This window comes from Podarcis raffonei, chromosome Z (genome assembly GCF_027172205.1).
Source record: "Podarcis raffonei isolate rPodRaf1 chromosome Z, rPodRaf1.pri, whole genome shotgun sequence".
Classification (NCBI taxonomy): Eukaryota; Metazoa; Chordata; class Lepidosauria; order Squamata; family Lacertidae; genus Podarcis; species Podarcis raffonei.
Window position 1 is genome coordinate 46,413,655 of NC_070621.1, and position 6,333 is coordinate 46,419,987.

Genomic DNA, 6,333 nt, shown 5'->3' on the forward strand with positions numbered 1-6,333 from the left:
AACTAGCCCAGAGGGGGATGGGTGGAGGTGTTGCTTAGCAACCAGGTAGACACTAGACATGGTGTTTTCTGAAGTAGCACATGCTCTGATTGGCTGTGAAGTTCTCAGGGAGTTTTTCTTCTGTACATTTTGTTTAGGGTTGCCATATTTCAAAAAAAGCCTCCCCCAAGTTGTTGAGCCTCCCCACAAAATATAGTGATTTTAAGCTTTTGGAGCTGCTTCCAGTGCTTTTTCCATCGCGTTGCCATACATCCAGGTTTTCCCTGATATTCTGCCATTTCGGCAAAAAAACAGAACATATCAGGAATTTTCCTGACATATGGCAAGCCTAGTTTTGTTGAATGACTTCCCACTCTCATGAGTGCTCATCCCATTGCATGAGGCAAAATGGAAAGTTGCTGCCTTGCCCCATTGTGGCTGCAGCCTTTTGCCGAAGCCTCGCTTACTGGGGTTGTGCAGTGACTTCCAGCGAGAACTCATGGAACTCTCCTGAGATCTCACTGGAAAAAGCCACCTCCACTGTGTGACCCTAGCAGCAGGGGCAGGGGCAAGTGGGGCAGCTGCTGTGGCAGCATCCCACTGGATTCTGCCACCCAAGGCAGCCGCTTCAGTCTGCCTCTGCCTGCTCTGTACAAGGCCTGAACTCAGATGATGCACTGTGTTTGTTTGGTTTCTGCAGGAAAACATTATACCATCTGCATTGTTCAAGTGCATTTGCTAACAATAGTCACATTTGGTGTGTATGGGACTTGGTATACAAGAGGGGTGGAAAACTTGTGTCTCTCCAGGTGTTTCTGGGCAACAACTGCCATCATCCATAGCCACTGGCCACGCTGAGGTTGATGGGAGCTGGAGTCCAATAACTTCCCCATCCCCCTTCTACATGGCAAAATTAGGCCACAGCATCCTTCCAGATGTATAGTGTACATATTTTTTTTATGCTTTCCTGTGTATAGAAGCTCATGGGAAGCAGAAATAAAGCAAAAACAGGTGCATAGAGGAGAAAAAGTTTTCCCTTTGCCATTCCACTTTTCTTCATTCAGAGAGTTGCTAGGGCATCATCCAGAGATGTAATCTCCCACCTAGGCCACAACAGACGTGATGTGGGAAGCCTGTGATTTGGTCTGCTGGTGTCTTCTTCTTTGCTTACCAAGGGTTGTGTGACAGGCTGGGGAAAACTGGATCTCAGGGCTATGACAGCCAGATATGAACCCTCCATTCTGCACCTTCATTTCCCTGACTGAAATTAATAATCTTTTCACCAGGTTGATTTTAGCATTGAGGGTTGTGGGGAGATAAAGGTATTTGTAGCTAATAGCTCTCTCTCTCTCTCTCTCTCTCTCTCTCTGTGTGTGTGTGTGTGTGCGTGAGAGAGAGAGAGAGAAATATACAGTATATTGTTGTTTATGGGTGTGTGACAGACTGTGTGTGTGTGTGTGTGTGTGTGTAAGGATATGTGTGAGAGTTTGTGCTTGTGTGTGAGAAATATATGTGCCTGTGAGAGGGGATGTGTATATATGTGTTGCAAGAGAAAGAGTTTGTGTAACAGAGTGTGTTTATGTGTGAGAGAAGGAGTGTGTTCTGGAGATATATAATGTTTGTTTATTATATACATATAAATATATAGATAGATTTAGGGGATCCTCCTTAAACCCTAGAAATTAATAAATGCTAGGATTTTGGTTATTTGTGATGTGATATGAAGGGAGAATGCAAGCTGCAAAGGAATTCCTTATGCAAAACAACCCGGCTGAGCTATGACTATCAAAAGAACAATTGAGGGACATTAACAATACAAGAGAACTCTTTCCCCCTTGCCCCAGGATTTGAAAGGTTGCCAGAGTAACTGCTGGAGGGGAGCAGTGTTTCTGGGATGAAGGGAGGAAGAGGAGCTAAGATCCATCCTGGGCAGGCTGGCTGAAGGCTGCCAGCACTGCTGTGGGGTACCAGCCCCTCTTGAAAGGACTATGATGTAAGATCCGGTACATTCTATTGTCTCAGGAGGACTATACCATTTCATTCAGACCCTCCAAGTGTCCCTATTTTCTAAGGATGTCCCTGATTTAGAGAAGACATCTCAATTTCTGATTTGATCCCAGAATATCCTGCTTTTCCTTAGGATGTCCCTATTTTCATTGGAGAAAGCGTGTTCTCTTTCATGGAGAGCACATGTTGCGGTGGGGGCCACCAGGACACTCCAAAGTTGGGGGGCGGGCTAATTGATTGCTGGCCACTGATTGGGGCTTCCCTTGTTGTTGGGAAGAAGTTAATGTTGCCATTTGTTGATTGACAGCCAGAAATGCTAAAACTCCTTGCACAAGGCTAGGGCTTCCTCTTTTCGCCCATGCATCAGATTGCCTGTCCCTCCCTCCCTAGAATAGGGTTGTTCGCCTTGACCTTGCTATGCCTGTCATGGGGTCGTCTGCTTTGGAGCGGGGGCCTGGTAGGAATTTTGTCCATTTGGCTGATTGGCTGGGGCCATTTGGTTTTTGCCTACTGCGTAGCAAATCGTCACAACTTGTAAGGTTCGTGGTTAGGCATTGGTTTATGGTTTGGTAGGTTGAGGGGCATGGATTGGCTGTGCCTGCCCCTCTAATGCTGCTGCTGCAAGGGATTCCGTTAAAGGAATTGGGGGCTAACTATTGCTTGTCCACTCTGTAAAGGGGGCTCGGGCCATAGCAATGAGCTCCTGGTTGCATTTGGGGAGGGCTGAGGGCAGGTTCCCTGCTCCGTTGTTACCCCCAAGTGTATTCCCCTATTCTGACTTTCACATCGTGCGGAATGTCAGTCTGTCCCCCATGGTGAGGGCAGATAGTCGCAACCAATGCATAAGCAACCACTCACAAATTTGTATTTTAATAAAGTTGTGGCCAAAATTATGCCAAAAATCTTAAACAAAAAATTCTGTGTGATGTGTGAGTTATTGGGGTGGCCCTGGGGACCTCGACACGCAAATGTTGGAGGTATGAAGTTATCCTACCCTCAAGCCGTCTGAAGGCAATCCTGTATAGGGAAGGGGTTTTTTTAATGCTAAATGTTTAATTATGTTTTTATATATGTTGGAAGCCACCCAGAATGACTGGGGCAACCCAGAAAGATGTGTGGGGTATAAACAGTAAAATTATCATTATGGAATGGGACGTCTCTACTTTCATCGGTGAAATGTTGGCAGGTATGTTTCATTCTGGTGCATGTGCAGACTGAGCCTTAGAATTGAACCTTCAGGGAGAGCAGGTGTTCAAAAAAGACTACTCTAAATGGCAATCAGTGAAGCAAAACAGGGGTTTGAGTAGAAGGCAATGCGATGAGGTTTGCTGGGGCATTCCATTTCCCAACAACAGCACATGGAGAGGCAGGGCCTGACCCCAGATGCTCCAATGGCCCCCATTTTATGCTACTTGTTCCCAGAAAACCACTCTCCCTTTGTGGGGTGGTGAAAGGACTGCCATATGTCCTGATTTTCCAGGACATATCATGGAATTCACCTCCGAAAATGGCGTCCTGGGTTATTTTTCAGAAATTGGGCAGATGTCCTGGAAAACCAGCAATGGGAGCTCCATAACTCAAAAATAGGTAGTGGTGCTTTTAAAAAGCAATGCCAATATGAGAGGACTGGGTTTATATCTTTATTGGTTAGTGGACACATTTAGAATTTTACGAATGCACTGTGGGTACCAGTCACAAAATGGCTGGCATTGGGTCATTGCATAACATAGAATGGCTGCTTTGGGGGCCTGGCATACAGCACAAAATGGCTGCCACATTTAAAAGAACAAAGGAAGAGCCAGGACCAGAAAATGGCACAGGCATGCTCCTCACATCAGCTCCCGCCAATGCAAAAAAGACACCTCCATCATGTTTAAGTGGCTGCGTCGTCTGCTATGTCTACCCACTATTTAACAATGTACATGCAAGTGCAAGAATGCAAGAGGCACCATGCAATACACAGCCTATTTCACAAACATCAGCGTCTGTTTTCCATTTTGAGCTGTGGCAGCATATTGCCAGGCAATTGCATTTCGCCAAATATACACCTTCAAACCAAAAGAACAACTTATTGACTTTTAAATTGTGGACGACAAGCAGAGTAAATGGAAAACGTGTGCAAGAGACAGAGCAAGACCTCCAGAAACACATTTGTAGATGTGCAGAGCTCAGATCGAGATTTTTTGGAAGACAATAGGGGTGTTAAGAGGCTAGGAAGAGCATTTCTAGGTGATTAAAAAAAAACCTCAGGGAACATGCCCATGGAACAAATTTGTCTGGACAAATTAAGATGCAGGACAGGCTGTGGTGCCATACACACCCATCTACCCCATAAGCAAAGTTGTTAACAAAATTAAAAAGTTTAAAACAAGGGGGGAAGGTGCAGAAGATCTGCCCAATGCAAAATGCCTTCGGCCTTGTGGGACACAACCAAATCTCATGGTGCCACATGTAACTGAATATAACATGGCTCTGATGAAACCCTGTTCCTGTTTTGTTTTTAAATTCTACTATATTATTTTTGCTCACTTTAACAAATACAATACAAAAAATACAATTGGGACAATGGGACAACCATGCAACGTCTGCTTGTTTACAATTAGGGAGGAACAAATTACCAATTTTGGATTTTCTCCGTTTCTCTTTTTCCCAATACTAAGTTCCATTCCCCACATTTCCATGTCAGTCTGCAAATCCTTAGAAAAACCCAACCGCCTTGTGCAAATTTCCTAAACTTCCCTCTGATATAATGCATTTTAACTCTACTAGTATGTGAATTTATGTGCACATTGCTGGGCTGGAAAATTGCACTGCAAAATTCAAAGAAATGGAACATTTGGAAGGTGGCTGTGTTTCAGTTCACATTTTGTTTTGGGAAGTGTGAGAGCGTTTTGCTTTTAAATGTGAACTGAATCATTTTTTCCCTCCATCCCCTACTTACAAGCCATGGAAAACAGGAAGCTTAATACTGAGTCAAACCATTTGTCCATCTAGTTCAATACTGTCTACACTGACAGGGGTCTCCCCCAGCCTTACTTGGGGATGAGCAGACTGAACCCAGAATCTTATGAACGTATGACTGATGTAATACCTGCAATCATTGGCAGAAAGAGAGTTGGATATTTGACAGTGAAACAGTGAGGTGTACAACAGAGAAGCATAAAGCAAAATCCTTTTTGCTGACTCTGTGTATGCTAAGAATGTGTGCCATTTTTCTAAGAAGTGATCAGAATATTTGACATCCTATTTAGTTGCAGGGAAATCTTATCCATTATTAGGTTATTCCAATCCTTTACAAACTACCCTCTTATTGGGAGGAAATGAGCAATTTAGAATAGAGCTTTTTCTGATGGCTCTCCTTGTTTCTGCACACTTTTAATTTTTGACGAGCTTCCTTGCTTAGACTTTGCTTATTCCCCATCTGAGTTACCAACCACCCCAAATCCTAGATGGCTCAGAACATTTATTTTTAAAAAAAAAAAGTTGCAAGAAGCAGTGCTGATCCCTTAATGGGGTATTTTGAGACAATCGAGGGAACATAATGAGCAAACGAAAGAGGAGAAACAAACCCCTTTCGGCAATGCAGCAGACCTCAGCCCACGCACTTCTCACAGACTGAGAGCAAGTGGGGGGGGGGGGGAGAATCTGGCTTGTTTTGCTAGCATCATAGTTTTATTGCTATCATACATTAAGCTCCCTTTTATAAATAGAGGTGATAAAGGCCAGTGGGGAGGAGGGATGTAAGTTTCTCACAACTTCACTGTGTTCATACTGGAAAAGACCAGTGTCAATTTTGCCTTTGAGCATACTAATCTCCATCCCCCCTTACTTGCACACATGTACGTACTAACAAACACACTTATTAGCATATTACTCTCAGTTCTCCCTTACACACCCACACCCCACGCCATACATTTATGTGTTGTGAATAAACAGGGTGGAATCAGTACTCAGGTTTGGGGCGTGGAAGGGAACGAAGTTTTATGAAATGGATATGCCCAATACCTATGACTTGAGGGGGGAGACTGTGACTTAAAGGGGTGGGCAGGAAAAGTGGGTGCCATTCAGCCTGCCAACACCCCTTAAGATACCTTCATGCTCCTAGGCATATAAGATAATGCTGCCTCATCACCAGTACTGAAGTAAGAGTCATTCTCCAGTCTGGTCAATTTTTATACAGGAATTTAGGAAGCTGCCTGTCAGAGGATTGATCTAGGACACCAAAAACATGATTTTTCCATAACAAAGTGCTGCTAAATTCCCCCCAGATGTCAATTTTGCCTTTGAAAATCCAGATGTATGGCAGCCCTAATTGATCCGTCTTGCTCAGTATTGTCTAACTGGCAG